Below are 17,121 nucleotides of genomic sequence, written 5' to 3' on the forward strand. Positions count from 1 at the left end.
TTCTCTAATATCAAATGTAGAAATACTGTAATCAGGCAAGGGTACTATCATGTTATATTGTAGGAATACTAATAAATAACCTGTGACACTGGGAGTTCTCATGCATGGTAGGTACAGGAGGGACACCTCTTACTCTTCCAACCTGAAGACTGAGCTGGTGGCCCTGAACTGTGCGGCTGTCCTGTGGAATGACAGGTTAACATGGGCTGAATTTCACCTGCTTTGTGTCTTTGTTTAATTCCACACTCTTCAAGTAACAACTTTTTTGGCTTTTGTGTATTATGGCAAATATCCTAGAACACAAGTTACTGTACTGAAAGAGACCAGTGGACCATCAAGTTTATTCTGTTTGCAATTGTGCTAATACCTTTGCTTACTAGAGGGCTGTATTCGTGTTGTGATTTAAAGACTACTGCAGTCATTTATTTAATGTACTGCCAAACAGTTCCTTTCTTCTATTCTTCTTCCTAGCCATCCTCTGAACAACACTATGTTCCATTTTTGTAAATAAACCCTTTCTGCTGCAGAGGTCTTCAGGCTGAAACCTGTTTTCCCCTTTAAGCTTGTGTCTCCAATCTGGTCAGTCATTTTCAGAGAATGTTTGTACGTCTGAGATAGCATTGCTGCTCCCCCTGTGTGCATTCAGTTCTTAATCTTTTGAGGAATGTTGGCAGGTTGTTTGTGGAACTTCTCAAGGTGCTTCATTTAAAAATTGGTCTCTATAAATTCAAATGAGAATCCAGTCATCCACTATTGACAGAGGCAGCAAATGTATGGGCATAGAATTTATTTCCTTCTTGAAGGAATACAAAGCCAGCTCCTTTTTTTGGTTCACATAAAACCAAAAATAGCTTTTGATTTTTAAAACATTTACATATACAGCCCTTAGTGGGAAGTGTGGTTGCTGCTAATTTGACAATGTTTGGTTAAGAAAGTTGAGAAGCAGGAGACAGTTTTATGCACATCGTTTCATGCTAATTTCTAGCCTATTTCATGAATACCCCCAAAGCAGGCACACGTATCTTACAAAAGAACCAATAATTGTACACTGATATTTGCCCAGCAGCCTCACTTCCTGCCTTGGCTCCTTCTGGCCAGGAAGGTGAATAATCTCTGTGTGCCCCTGCGTAAATAGGGATGATTGTGGGGTCAAAAGGTATATACAGGCAAACCCGTTGTTCTTGTGTTTAGCCTGAGCTCCACCCTATTGTGCTATCTTATGCTACTTCTTGGGTTTGAGGTTTTGTTTTTTGTGGGTATGGGAAATTGAGGTAGAATTGGAGTCCACCTTCTTTGTATGTTTTCCCTGTTGCTGTGGATATTTTTTATTGGCAGAGCACTAACGCATTTAGCTCAAAGCACACATATGAAAGGTAGGCTTTGGTATATATTTGCACGTGGAAAAATACGTGCAGCAGACATACTTGTGTGTACCTATTTACAGTACCAGCACATTTTAAAAAAGATAGGTTATTTGCATACCTGGTTTCAAAGTATAAACATTCGGATGCTTTTGTTTCATAGCTATGCACTTTATAGCTATGCATTTAGAAAGTTTTCTTTACTTTCAAATGAAAGTATCTTCACTGCCCCCTGCTCCCCCTGTCCCACTACCCTAATAGTCAGGAATGTCGGCATGACACATGGATCCATTGCACCACTCCAGACCTTGCTTTTTAAGGTACGTATTGGCTGTTTCTTCCCAGGTAAAGATAGCCATGGTAGTATTCCTTCAAAATAGTGATGTAATAGATTAAATCCTAAACTTAACTGCAATAAAAAGACTCAAAATAAAGTCTCTGGACCCTCTGAAGTAGGTACTGGATTCAGAGTCTTTAATGCCATTTATAGCAGTCCGCAGTGTTGCATCACATTTGCTGACTGAATGTTCAGTTTGCTGTTGAATGTTGTTAGAAAGCACTTGCACGTGCTTTCCAGAATCCCATTTCTTCAGTGTCTTACTCCCACAGAGTGGAAACGTGTGCGTAAGGGACATGGAAGTAGCACCGTGCTTTGGGAAATGGGAACTCCATTTCTTTCTAAGACACTGAGTCTTACTCCCACAGAGTGGAAACGTGTGCGTAAGGGACATGGAAGTAGCACCGTGCTTTGGGAAATGGGAACTGACTTTGAAAGTCCTGCAAGTTACTTGCAAACGGACCTGAATGAGTCCCACAATAAGAAACTGCTTACGAGGAGGAAATGTGGAACAGCTTAATTGTACATAAACTGTAATAAAACAAGCAATTGCTCCCTTTCACACGCTCCACCCCTAGAAAAAAAGAAAAAGAAAATAGGAGAAACAAAACGTGGAGAAAGGCTGGGATAGGTCCTTGCAGTAGTTGGGAACTTGATAAATATGTTCCTGGTACTGAGGATTTTTAGTGTGAATATGTTTAGATTTATTGTTTTGACTTAAAAGTATGTGGTCTTCGTTTTGCACTGTCTAAGCACAAACCGTGTGCTTTGATAGCTTCAAATAACTGTGACTTCTTTGAAAGCAAAATTTCACAGCTTTAACTTGGATTTTTTCTTATTTTTAATAATTAGCTTTTAGTCTTAATCCTGAATATTTTGTAGTTTATAAGTACTTATGTTAAAATATGGTGCTCTAAGAACCTGGAGAGGGGGTTACTCCTTTTGTTTGTCTAAGTAATCTCAGTTTTGAAGAAAGATGCAACATTTGTTAGTGGGAGGTTTTTCCTGTAGTTTAAAAAGCAGTCTGAAAAATTTGGAGTAACTTTTTATAGTGACATAAAATCTCAACGTTGTAAAGAAGACAGAATTATTTAGCTTCTTACAACTCAGTATCTGTGGCAGGTGCTTTCTGCTGATGTTGGTTCCAATTTCGTTACCTGCCTGAAGTAAGCTCTGAAAACTCTACCCTAGTCTGTGATAAGTTTTCCTCTATTCAAGTGCTTACACCCAAAACTCATGGTAGCTACCATTGTCCAATGGACTGTAATAGCCTATAGCACCATCTCCGGTGAAGAAATTCTCCTTGTCTCCCATTTTAAGATCTTAAAGAAAGGTGCTTAGGAATTTCTAATAAAACCTTGAAAGCCTGCCATGAAATTAAAGGAGTAATTAGGTTTCCTAGTTTGCGGTGCTCCTTATGACACTCTGGAAACTCCTAAATCATCTCAACTCCATGGTTTAAAACCATCCTCTCCCCCTTTCTGTCGCACAGTGCTGAATACAAGCTCCCATGGTAGCAGCCAGGTAAACCCTCAATGGGATTGCAGAGGAAGAGAGTTCTGCTGTATCGTTCTTAATGGGGAAAACCAATACAGATGTTTAACTGCTCTTAGTCATATGCACCGAGAGAAATAGGAAGCAGAAAATCTATGAATTTGGTAGCTGTGGGAAGTCTGGGGATATTTGTTTTGTGTTTTGATGTTGTTTCTTTGTTTTGTAATCGTTTACATGGAGGATATTTTCTGTTCTAACACTAGCCAGTCGGACTGCATGGGGCTAGAAAACATCATGGTGAAGAAAACGTTTACCTTATTAATTGCAAAATAAGTAAGATCTCTTTTTCCTTTCAGAATACATGTAATATTTTGTAATGAATAGATGCTTGTTGAGGTAATCTGCAGGGCTGTGCAGTCCTATCCATATTCATAGTCTGAGATACAATAAACAACTCTCTGAAAACAAACAAAACGAGCTGTGTTACCCCTACAGTTTTGTATTAGTCCTCTTATAGACTTAAAACACTTGTACTTCTACCACTTGTAATTGTGGCTGAATAAATGTCCTACTTTCAAGAAGTAATGGAAAGATGGTCTGTATTTATTCTGGCACTGCACAAATGACTGATTGCTGGCTGGTTTGCTCTGTGCAGCTCAGGTGACTGTTGATCACAAGAATGCTGATATAGCAGTATACTTAAACAGATGGCACCCAGTTTGATATTTGTAGTTGTGTTCTGAGTTAACTTGCAGAGACACCAAATAACCATGTTGAATCCTCAGGAATAAAGAACGCTTTTGAGACTGACATGCATTTTTGATTATACTTTCTTCAGCGTCAGATAATATTATTGATCAATGCTTTCAAACAACACTACATTGTTTACAGCTCCATTTCATTATGCCTGTGTAAAGATAAGGTAATCTTCACCCATCTTAGAGAATTTGTGATACTAAAGTAAAACATACCAAACAAGTACTGGTGTTAGGAAAGATGTTTTCCAGTACCTTGGGTATGCTGCATGCCTGATCTTATTCCTTCTTGTTTTTATTCCTTCTTCCCCTGACTCTGAAAATAAAAACAAGAAATACTGAGCAGATGAATGCTTTAATTTAAAACTCCTATCAGTTGTGTGGTTTTAAACGAAAACTGATTAGTTTTCAAGATACTCAAAACACAAAGCTGGCTGGTTTTATATCTTGATACTCATCCTTTCTCCCACTTAAATTGCTGATTAAGTAGTATAAATGTTTATCTGAAGTTTGGATTTTCACTCCACTTGTTTATAAGTGTAAACATGCAGGGGATGGCAGGACTTGCATCTTTCTGGTGGAGAGTAAAACCAGAAATACCCAGTTAACTTTGTTAACAGTTCAAGGAAAAAAAAATTTCAAAGGGCAGCCTAAGCAGATATGAATATTTGATCTTGGTTTTTGAGAAGGGGGGACATAAACAGAACTGTCTCTGGAACTACTTCAACATAGGCAGCTAAAGAGGTTTCCAGTTTCTTTTACTGGCGATGCTCATTTTCAGCTTTCTGCCTGACGTTGACTGCACTTTCAGTTGTGTCAATACAACGGTTATGAAGGTTTTTTGTAACCTGAATTAGTAAGAAATTGATCTGGACTAAAATGCAATCAAACATTTCTGGGATCAATGGAAGGTGGAAAGCTTTTTTCCCCACAGGTACAAATAATTTTACAGTATTTGTTTAAAGATTTTTAAACTGCTGAAATATATAATTTGTCATTAAAGATTACTGCAAGTGTTCTTTTATTTTTCGTAAGTTCCTGAGTTTCCTTATGTTATGGTTTAAAAACCTGATATGTGACAGCAAAAAAAAAGCATTCACATAAAAACATAAAAATAAATAGTTATATTTTCTGGGAGGCAGGTGGGAGGTGTATTTTTGTTTTCTTCAATTCATGCTCTATTTTTCTGACTTTTATTAGAGTATTTAATATATTGTTCTACCTCTGTGCCTGCTGGACTGGAGGTTTCTTTCAGATTCCTCTGGGCCACAGTGAATAAATGAGAAGCCATGGTAGAAGGATGGGGAACCACCTCTACTTTCCCAAAGGTGAAAAAGTTCAAGCAGCTCCCTTAGGTATTCCACAATTAAAGGAATCTTCCAAACAGTTAGTGAAAAATAGTGTAACTGAGCTGCTTTTTCAAGTGTACCCTCTGGAGCAGGTAGTCAGACTGCTGAATAGTCTCATTCATTGACCCTACTACCTGCTGTGGTTTGGACAATTGGCGCAGAGTTGTTTTTAAACTTTAATGTTTAAAAACAGGTGCCAAAAGTGGTGGTGGTAGGGAAATCCAGACTTTTACAGCCAAAACAAATAAAAGTTGTCTGAGTTCACTTTAAAAATAAGGGATTTGTTTGGTTTTTTAAGTCTGTCATTTAAAATACTGCTGTTCCCTTTTCATTTATTTAAACTGAAAACTTAGGAAAGTTCTGTTGGTGAGTGCATATAAATCTACACTCTCCCCTTATGCAAAATAAGTGTGAGTCCATGGAGCCTAATTGTAATCAGTAAGACAGTTTTTAGTGTCACTTAGCTGAGACTGGATTTTTACAGAATTATATTGTCATAAAGGAAAGTCATAATTACCTGCTTGTAACAAAGTGCTAATGAAGTGGCTGCTTTTATTATTACAGAAAATGCCTCAGAGCTACAAAGTTTTAAAGGGACACTGTATTACCTATCTCAGATCCACAAGCTTCAATGTCTCCTGCATTTCATAGGAGAAAAATTACATGAATGTGAAGGATGGTATTTTTAAAGTGCTTTAGCCAGTAGGCTCTCACATACAAAGACTTGAGGATTGAAAGGTATGAGAGTGGTTCATATGCAGAGCAGGTAAATACTTACCCAACTGCTGATACAAAAAAATTATTCAGATACCACGGAAGAACAGGGACTCCTAAACTCACAACAGACAGCCTGACCAAACTTTCAGCTTGTTTCCAGTGGTGATACTTTCTGACCCTGCTGTAACTGTGGTAAATGGTGGAAAAAATAAAATCGAAAAACTGAACTCCTGCTGTGGGTGATGTTAGATGACTTCTGCACCCATTGATGGTAAGATGTATATAAGGATCTCCACTGAGTTAATGGTTAAGAGCCTGATGCATTTTTGCTGTGTACAGAAGTAAAAGTGAGAAACTTTGCAAGTGGAAATTAAGTGCTTTGAGATTTTGAGTATGTTACTCTTGGATTTAAGTGTCCACTGAAGCCATTAAACTTTTCCAGACATTCACAGTAAATTGACTGTACCTTTGACTTTTTAATTGTCACAACTTAAAAATACAGCAATGGAAAGATAATGAGTACTTGGATTACATGTGGTTAAAGTTCTGTAACCTTAACAGATTTACTAAAGATCAGAGAAGTTGAGAGGCAGAGAACTGAATCCACAAATGCCAGGTCCCCATCTAATTTGTGAACAAATGAGCAGTTTTCTTTTGTGTGATCTGTAACCAGTAGCCAGCTTTTGTTCTTGAAACAGGTTCTCTGGCAGAAGCTTAGCTGGGGATGTAGATAACAGCAAAGTTTCTGGGACTCCTTTTGTTAAACTGCTCAGGAGCAAGCAGCTGCCTCATAAGCAAGGAAGAGGCTGCTCTGATGTCAGCATCTGCTGTCAGTGACATATTGTGCTGGTTTTAGTCAGGACAGAGTTCTGCTACAGCAGAAGACCGGTAACTGATTTCAAAGAGGGTTTTCTGGCATGCTGGTTTTGCTACAGGTTTGGAGTGGAAGACGTTTTCCACCAATCTGCAATAACTAGAAATTATTATTGAAATGGGTGTGAGAGGGTCATATAGGGTAGGAAAGGGAATATGGAGGGAAGGAGTCATTTTTCTGTGTCAAATTGTCCAGATTGTGATGGGGAGTCTGAATTTTATGGTTATCTTATGCAGCATCTTCCTTGAGGAATTCTTGTAGAACCTGTGGGTTTCTTACTTTCATGAAAAAAGGAAGACCTCTGACCAGTTCGCCATGCTAGGTGAATGTAAGACTATGTAATACACAAATTCAAGAGAAATAAATGGTGTTTGGGTAGAGCTGAGTTGGAAATTAAGCCATCTTAAATGTAGGTGCCTGAACCCAGCCTTTCTGGTTGTATACAGGCTGTTGGACTTCAGTGCTGGAAAGCTGAAGCAGTTTTGCTCTACTTAGCAGTCTGGCTGCAACCTGTGTTGAGCTGCTACAAAACCAGAGGGAAAGGCAGGCTAAATACCTTGTGGTTAGCTTGCACTGTGCTCCAAGCTGTTGTGGGAATGGCTAATCTCCATCTATGACTGGTTTGAGATTCTGTACTGTGCATTTGCATCTTAGGCATACTCATTGGTGTACTCATTTTGCTATGTATTACAGTGTTATGACTGAGGTTTGAAACTCATGATAGTTTGAATATGAAACTGCTGTAGTTTCACTTCATTTTATTCTCGCTGCTGAATGGATTTCATAGCTCTTTACAGCACTTCAAAGTCAAGTTTAGAAAACCTTTGGTAAAGGAAGTCTGTTGTCCAAAATGCATCAGTTCTCTGCTTCTGATTAGAGCTTTAAAATACTTTTTTTTTTAATGTATTTTGCCTGGCTGGGGAACTTACCTAGTCATTGCAGCTATAGCATTGAACTGTAAAGGAATGAGAGTTGATCAAGATCTGTAGTGAATGTCTAGAATCATAGAATCTTTTAGGTTGGAAAAGACCATTAAAGATGAAGTCCAACCATTAGCCTAAAACTGCTAAGACCACTGCTGACCCATGTCCCTAAGCACCTCATCCATATGTCCCAAATACCTCCAGGGATGGTGATTTGACCACCTCCCTGGGCAGCCCATTCCAATGCCTGACCACCCTTTCAGTGAAGATATTTTTCCTAATATCCAATCTAAACCTCCCCTGGCACAGCTTGAGACCATTTCCTCTTGTCCTGTCACTTGCCATTTGGGAGAAGAGACTGACACCCACCCCCTCTTCAACCTCTCCTTTCTCTGGTTGCAGAGAGCAGTAAGGACCCCCCTGAGCCTCCTCTTCTTCAGGCTAAACAACCCCAGGTCCCTCAGCTGCTCCTCACAGCAGTTGTGGCCCAGACCCTTCCCCAGGTCTGTTACCCTTCTCTGGACATGCTGCAGCACCTCAGTGTCCTTCCTGTAGTGAGGGACCCAAAACTAAGCACAGTATTTGAGGTGTGGCTCACCCCTGAGTGCAGGCAGAGAATCACTTCCCTACTCCTGCTGGCCACGCTGTTCCTGATACAGGCCAGGATGTCATTGGCCTTCTTGGCCACCCGGGTACACTGCTGGCTCATATTCAGCCAGCTGATGACCAGCACCCCCAGGTCCTTTGCTGCCAGGCAGCTTTCCAGCCACTCTTCCTCAAGCTTGTAGCATTGCAGAGGGTCGTTGTGGCCCAAGTGCAGGATCCAGCACTTGGCCTTGCTCAACCTCATACAACTGACCTCGGCCCATTGATCTAGCATGTCCAGGTCCCTCTGTAAAGCCTTCCTACCCTCAAGCAGCTCAGCACTGCCATCCAACTTGGTATCATCTGCAAACATACTGTGGACTCAATCCCCTCATCCAGGTCATTGATAAAAATACTGAACAGAACTGGTGCCAGTACCAAGCCCTGTGGAACAACACTTTGGGCCCAGCCATCCAGACAGGTTTTTACCCAGCAAAAGTACGCCTGTCCAAGCCACGAGAAGCCACTTTCTCCAGGAGAATGGTGTGGGAAATGGTGTCAAAGGCTTTACTAAAGTCCTGTTCGACAACATCCACAGCCTTTCCCTTGTCCCCTAATTGGGCCACCTTGTTACAGAAGGTGATCAGGTTAGTCAAGCAGGACCTGCCTTTCAGAAAACCAAGTTTCATAAGCCCAAGTCTACTCTAAGTATCTTGGAGTTCTTCACAGATTCATCTTGGACAGGAATCAAGAGGGGTATAATTTAAAGAAGTGGCTGCCTTCCCTAGCGCATATTCCAGGCTATTAAAATGGTGCAAAGATTTGGCCACCACAAGGTATAGACTCAACTTTGAGAGCTAGTATAACTACTTCTGTGCAGAGGAAAAAAGTATTGTATGATGATGAAGAGTGCTTTTTAACTTGTAGAAAATGAGGGAGGTTCTATGTAAATGCAGAAGGTTCTGAAGTAGCTTATGATGTTACTCTAAATTGTTATGTAGCCAAGGAAGTGTGGAATCTGGGCTAAACTGTTTAGCTTGGGCTAAAATGAATTGCTGTTACTTGATATGGTATCTACATTTTCCTGGGTACTTTTTATTAATGAAGGTTTCACTACATCATTTATCATTAAATCTGGTAGAGTCAATTCAACATTGCTTTATTGCCATTGCTTGGCTTATCCAAATAGTATTTAGTTATCCAATTCTGCACTAAAAACAAGACAAAATTTTGTCTTTATATTTGCCATTTCATTCTGCATGCTAGCTATTTTTTTTAACAGTACTTCACGTTTTTTGGATAAGTGAGAAATAGACTTTAGTATTAAATTTAGATGCAATAGAATCAAAAAAGAACCTTATATACAGAAGATCCATCTGCAAATTCAGTAGAAATTACAGCAATGAGATTTAAAATTTGGTTTTTGGATTGAAACCCTTTCATTTACCACCCTGAAATATTTTTTATGTAAAGCTGAGCATTTTTAAACATTCTCCTTTTTTCAGGACCTAAACATGACACTGTTTGTTCATTGAAATATTAGGTCACCAAGAATGCATGTGAGGTCATTCAGAGAGAGCTTATTGTTTCAGAAAATAGACCTCTGGTGTCTATAGACCTATGGTGGGATGTATTTGCTTACCTACATATTTGTAAGTAAGAGTAAAATTAACATTAGTAGTGTATTTTCCTCGTGGCTCCTTTTTATACCTGTCTAAATCCAGATATTTCCTGTTATGTCCTGTGTACATAACTTGTGTTGGGTTTCAGAGCTGGATTCTACCTTGGGCTGTGCTGATGACCGCAGGATGTTTATGTGAACTATGCTAGGTTTCTAGCAGACTTCTCCCTCTGAGGCCTTCATGCAGTACTCTATCTCCAAAACACTCATGCCATTTAGAACAGGTTTTTGTGTTTGTTTGTGTGCCAGTAGTTTGCAGGTACTTTAAGGGAAAGTATATTTAGGCTAGTCATGTGGGGAGTGTCAACACTGCTGGGAAACAAAGAGCTGGTAGGAGCATGATATGTGAAATAATCTTTGGAGAACCTCAGAAAACTATTTAATAATAGTATAAGATAATTTTAATACCTTTTACAGTTTCTAGGGACCAAAAATGTCGAAGACAGATAAAAACTTTTGCACTGACAGAGGAAGATCTGTTTTACAAACGTAATGGAGCTGATGGACAGGGTTTTGTCATGTTCTTTCTAAGACTGCTTTGTAATATTTAAACTTATACTGGATCATCTTTTAGAAGCAGAGAAAGACCTTGCTGTAAAATTCATATTCTCTAGGAAAACAATCTGTGGTTTCTAGAGCATTAGATTAGAATTTGTCACAGTGATATAACCTATGAATCTCCCAGTTAGGGCTAAATGGTCTCATGGGAATTCAGGATCTTGGTCTTTTGAGAATGAAACGACAAAGTCAGTCATAGAGGTAAAGGATCAGAATATCTATTTCTGTTAGTTCAAAGCCTTGGGAGAAGCTTGTCTCCTGAGTTGTTAACATGTTGTCCTTGGAGTCCTTCATTCCTAGCTTACCTGAAGGACCAGTATGACACCTCAGATGCATCCATGCACGTGGTTTTTTTTGTGTCTAATAGCTGTGGGCAGTTGTTTTGAATACTTGCATGCATACAACTGAAAAAAAAATTGTTAACAGGACTACATTTTATGTTTGACATTATTTTATGGCCTGCATCTAAAATATTTACTGAAATTAAATGTTTTGTGTCCTCAGTTACGTTCAGGAAAGGACTGTAGGGCTGTCTAAGTCTCAACAAACAACTTATCACCCAGGACTGATGGCATCTAGTTACATTTAAGGTGACTGCACAGTGGCCTGTGAAGTAAAATGTTCCTTGTTTTGGCAGTGGGGTTTACACTGGTTTATGCAAATGTGGTCAGGCCTCTGATGTTTTTTAAAGTATATGTATGGCCCAAATCTTTTTGACAGAAAATTAATTTATAAGCACAGCCTAAGAACCTAGTTCTGAGTCTCTGAAGTCAAGCTTCTGGCCCCATCAAAACTACCATCTCCCTGTACTATCTCCAGCTGTCCCTGTACAGCACTTTCCTCTACTTCGGCATTTATGTCACATGCCTGGGAAGCACATGAGAAGCACCTCAAGTTTTTGTTCTTGTGCTTGGAGGACAAAGCAGACTCGGTTACATTCTGCTACTGCCTCTTCCAAAGGAAACAGTCTGTTTCTTTCAGAGTGGTGCATTAAGTGGCTGAGTAGGTGTGAGGTCTCAGGAGGTGAATGTATAGATAGGGTCTTTGGAGCGTTTCGCTGCCAAAATCTAATAAGTCTTTATTGTGCAAATGCAATCTGAAATTTGTAATCATTGTATAGAATTTCATGGCAGTGGCAAGAGGGATATTTTGCACCTTACACCAGTATGTGACAAATTCCAAACCTGTGGAAATAGTGAAGGACTTGAAGCTGCTTTGCAAGATGGATGTACAGAACTAGAGTAACGACTTTTTTTCCTAATATCTTTATTAAAGAATGGACAAACAGTTCTAAAAACGTCTTTCTGAAAAAACAAAAGCCTGAGGGATAAGAAATGTGAGTTGGAATGGTGAAAATTTGGGAATGTTTTAATTGTCTGAAAACCTAATCTTGAGGAAAGATTACTCACTTCCCACTAGAGATAAAGAGAACTGTGTTACAACATTAGGTAATTATTTTAATGGTTAAGCTCTTTTCTCTTATGCTTGTACAATCCAGGACACCATTTTTTTTTTGTTCTAAGATAAACTACTTTCATAGTCTTTACTTTTTGTTATTATTATTAAAGACATAATATTTATTATTATTATTAAAAGCTATTTAATCTACAGGAACTGGTGTTGAAAGTGCTGTGTATTAAGAATAAATTACTATGAACTAAAATCTTCACAAGAAAAAAAGTCAACAATAAAAAACTTTCATATGTGTCCATTATAATTGTATAATTTAAAGCATGATCACCTTTTATCTCTCCTTGCATTCTCTCTCCTTACTGATATGTGCCTTCCTCTGAGAACCTCTTGCCACACAGTTCTACGAGTAGAAACTAGTGCTGTGGAAAAGTTTAAATTTACAAGTACACAAGCTTCAGGCTTGCCATCTCTTCCCAATGGGATTTCTTCTCTTCTTCATCCCAATCATTTATGAAGTTTGCATCTGGAGAAACTTTAAAAGATGAGTATTGCAATGTTCCTGGCTATTGTTAAAAAACAGTGGTTTTTACTTTTGAAGTATAAAAAACAACAACAAAGTTGGTAAGAACTGTTTTTTTGAATTCTGTTTTCCCAAGGTCTGGTATTTGTTTTCTTTAGTCTAGTACAGAATGTTTGCTCTGAATTTTAGTTATTGTCCTTCAATATGAGGACTTAGAAGTGCTTTTTATATTCTCTATGTTTTGGAGCTGGTTGGACTATTAACCTTCTATCCTCCTATATATATGTATATTAGAATAATCTGTAGAGGACTATAAATAGGGTTAGGAATATCAATATATCTCTTGGGGTGCATCCGTTTGGGGGGTGGGATTGTAAGATGCTTTTCAAAACTAGTTGGTCATTACAACATGTAAGTACAGAGAGAGAATTAAAGTTTTAAAGCTCTGCACATATGCAGAGCTGATCACTCCTTGACTTCGCTTCTCAAAGTAATCAGAATATAACCATATAACCTTATTTCAGAAGTGTTCTGTTGTGCAAAGTAATTTAAATGGCATTTAATGAGTATATAAACTTATGCACTGTCATATGTATGATCTGTGCTGATTCTTCACCTCTTGGTTTCGGGAGCATTCAGAGGCAATTACAGCAGCAGAAGATTCCGATATGGAACCATAGAATTCAATAGCATTGAATAAGCATAGAACAGCTCAGCTTGGAAGGGACCTTGAAAGATCATCTGGTCCAGCCTTTCATGGGAAGAGGAGCCTAGATGAGATTATCTAGCACTCTGTCCCGTTGCATCTTGAAAGCCTCCAGTGAAGGTGACACTACCATGTCCTTGGGGAGGTTGTTCCAGTGAATGTTTGTTCTCACTGTAAACATACTTTTATGTTGATATGATTGTACTTTACAGCAGCAAAGGATTTTATTGATTTGACTTGGTTTATAGTTGGGTGGGGTTTTTTAGTAGAATATAATTAATATTAAAATAATACATTTTAAGAGTACCCTCCTTTTCTCCTCTACTGCTAAATTTTTTCTCTGCCTGTCAGTTCTTGAAAGTTGATTTCCAGAGTTTGCAAAAGTCAAAATGGCAAACCGTAAGGAAACAACAAAGGAAACCTGTTTTGGTTTCAGGCTATCCTATTTCCAACAGCACATCAGAATGTGCTTTCACTCCCTTTAGAGCTGCAGGATTTCTTCTTCTGAAGACTATGGGCTGGTGAATGGAGTGGGTGTGAATGGAAAAGACAGCTTTTAACTACAAATGCGAACAATACTGCACATTTTAAACATAAAACATGCAAGCAATAAATTCTAGAAATTAAGGCTTATCTCTGTCTTTTAGTGATTCTTTCTATGCATTTCTTTCCATCTTCCATACCTTTAGCTTTGCTGTCTGCTTCTCCATGTATTTGATGCTTTCTTGTACTAGCTATGCCATTCAGCATTGCATGGGTGGAAGAATTTGTTGCTGCCTCTTATATCTGCTCTTGATTCTCATGCATTAGCAAGTAGAGCTTCATTGGAGGCATGCAGCTGAGTAGGGCAAGAGGCCTTTCTCAAAAAATGAGGACCAGACAGAGAAGGAAATAAATTTTTGAAGTTGGCTAGAACAGAAGCTTTAGATAGCAAGAAACCCCACTACATTGTACACTATATTCTTGCTGCAAATTGACTATACTGATGTAGAATCACTGCTTTTAAATAGAATCATTAGGTCCTATTTCTCATCTCTTCAAAAATACTGTATCCAAAACTCAGTATTTAGCATTAGACCACCAAACATGCTGGTCTGTCTGGTGACTTCCTTTAAAATTTGTTCCTATAAAAATGCAACCTGAGGCAAAAGTCAGAAATCCTGAAACTTCAGAAGGAATCACCACCTACTCTAGGTGAAAGCTTTGGATTTTCTAATATTATTATTCTAATTTTTGTTATGCTGACTGAGAACAGAGTTTTTAGTCTGTCTCATCTTAAACAGCATCTTTCCCACTCAGCAGAAACGAAGATCCGAGTTTGAATGCTAGCCTGGATGAACTGGATAAAACTTAAATTTTAAATTTCTCACTGATTTTGCTTGTATGCACACAGAAAAGGAAAACTTGCCTCTTGGCTCTTAGCTCCGAGAAGCTGCAGAGTGACTCAGGCTTGTAATGAAATGTTTCTGCTGTGATAACAGCCCAGGAATGCTATCTGCTTGATCCCGTCAGCTTTGGAACTCAGGGCACTTTTGTTTATGTCCATGAATTTGACAGGAGCTTCTTCCAGCAGGAAATAAATACGGATGTTTTTATGATACGCCGCTCGTTTCAGGTTTCTTCTTGCAGTGACTTGTTTTCTTTGATTTTATTTAAACTTGGGGAGACTTAAGAGCCTTCTTGCTATTTGAGAGATCACTTTCAGGGTTTCCTGTAATTCTCTGGAGTCTTGACATGTGTCTCCAACTTATTCTCCCTTGAGCAAAACATAATTTTAAATATTCTCAGTGACTAAAGCCAGACTGGGTCATTACAATAATTCATTCCGACTGTCGTAACACAAGCCCAAGAAGCTTGCCCAGTAGCTTCTCTTTCTGTCCAAAGCATATCTTTTAGGACACAACACTCTAGCCTTTATTTAGTTGTGTGTTATTCTGGTTGCTTCACACACTGCTTCTGATTCTCAGGAGGATAATTCCTACTTCACACCACATAGGGGAGCTCCTTTTAGATGATTTGTTGTTGCATCTTTCGAATGCTTGGCAGGAGTTTGGTTTTTTGGGGGGTTGGTGGGGTTTTTTGGTGTTTTGGTTTGGGTTTTTTACTTTTAAATGTGAATTCTGCATTAGAGTATTGTACACTACCACTTTTGTATGCAAGGACAACTGAACTTTGTAAAACTATATGGCCATGTTTTGATTCTGAGAACCTATATATCAGTATCTATCATAGATGGCTACTTCAGACACACAGCCTGTCCTGTATCTCCAAAGAAACTTGATTTTTCCTATTTTAGTATTTTGAGGACACTTTTCTTTCAAGTACTGCTTTAAAAATTTGCGCAGTGGTTCCATTTTCATATCTTTCTTTTTCTTTTGATCAGATATTTATACTGTCTTCTTCCTGCTTGTTTGGATATCATATGTATTCTGTCTTTTGGATAAAACACATTTGTTGCTGTTAACTATACATATATATATATGCATATACTGTATGTAAGTATATGAACTGGAGAACAGACTTGCACAAGTAAACTTTACAACAATGCTTTTTTATAAAAGACATGTTTTGTCTATTTGGAGATGAAAGGTTGTCTAGCATCACCTAATTTTCAATATTTGCTTCCAACACCATTTTCAGGCCATACATAAAAATCATAAATAAAGTTTTTATTACAAAATATTTGTTAATTTTGGAAAACTGATGTAAAAAATTAGTCTAGAAAAAATTATGAAATTACACAGAATGGTCTGAGTTGGAAGGGAGCCTAAAGATCATCTAGTTCCAACACCCCTGCTATGTGCAGGGACACCTTCCACTAGACCAGGTCGCTCAAAGCCTCATCCAGCCTGGCCTTGAAGACAGCCAGGGATGGGGCATCCACGGCTTCTCTGAGCAACCTGTTTCAGTGCCTCACCACTAGTTTATAGCTAATGTTTACTTATCTGTAACTATGTGTTTAGAAAATGTCGCAAGAACTGCCTATGTGGTGCAGTACTCCAGGTGGAGTAGAGGGGGAGAATCGCCTCCCTTAATGTGCTCTCCATGCTTCTCTGGATACAGCCCAGGATACAGTTGGCTTTCTGGGCTGCAAGCGTGCATTGCCAGATCATATGAATCGTCTAATCAACCAACACTTAGAAGGTATATAACCAACATAGAAATGAAACAAACATTTATTTCATAGAATCATAGAGTATTTTAGATTGGAAAAGACTTTTAAGATAATGAAGTTCAACCATTGCATCTTTATGAAGAGTCTGTTATATCTTGCATCTTTTAAGTAGGGTCTGTTAGATCCTGACTTTGTCCATATTGACAAAAGTCCTGCCCTTGTCAAAGGTTCTCTATTAGGATAGTCTGCTAAATTAGTCTGAAGTGTATCTTTCAAGCTGGATCATGAGTTTAAACAGGAAAGGCTCAAGTAGAAATAAGGCTGTGGCAGCAAATACAAGTCAACAAAGGAATGTTGTCAAGCTTGGCAGGCCTGAAGCCTACATGACCTACATGAAGCATTTCACACTGTTTCTATTGACAGATGCATGACTGAAGTTGCGTCTGGCAAGTTCTGCCGAGAGACACCAAAACAGCTCCTTTTTTTGGCCAGAGGAGTGGATATAAAACCCTTTCTGTGACTTGCCAAATGCACACAAATAAATTTGGGATGCCGATTTCTATTTGAGAGCGTGGTAGCATGCTGTACTTTTCCTCTGACTGTCATTATTAACTCTTCACAAGTGCTACATCACATCCTCAATTGCTAAAGTCTAGTTGACCCTGTTAGATTTGTTGTATGTCCATTTGAGCTACTGGGGGGTTGCCTCTTCCTTAGCAGCTGCAGCTTTACT

Source organism: Eurypyga helias, unplaced genomic scaffold, assembly GCF_000690775.1.
Source record: "Eurypyga helias isolate BGI_N326 unplaced genomic scaffold, ASM69077v1 scaffold22167, whole genome shotgun sequence".
In the NCBI taxonomy this organism is placed as follows: Eukaryota; Metazoa; Chordata; class Aves; order Eurypygiformes; family Eurypygidae; genus Eurypyga; species Eurypyga helias.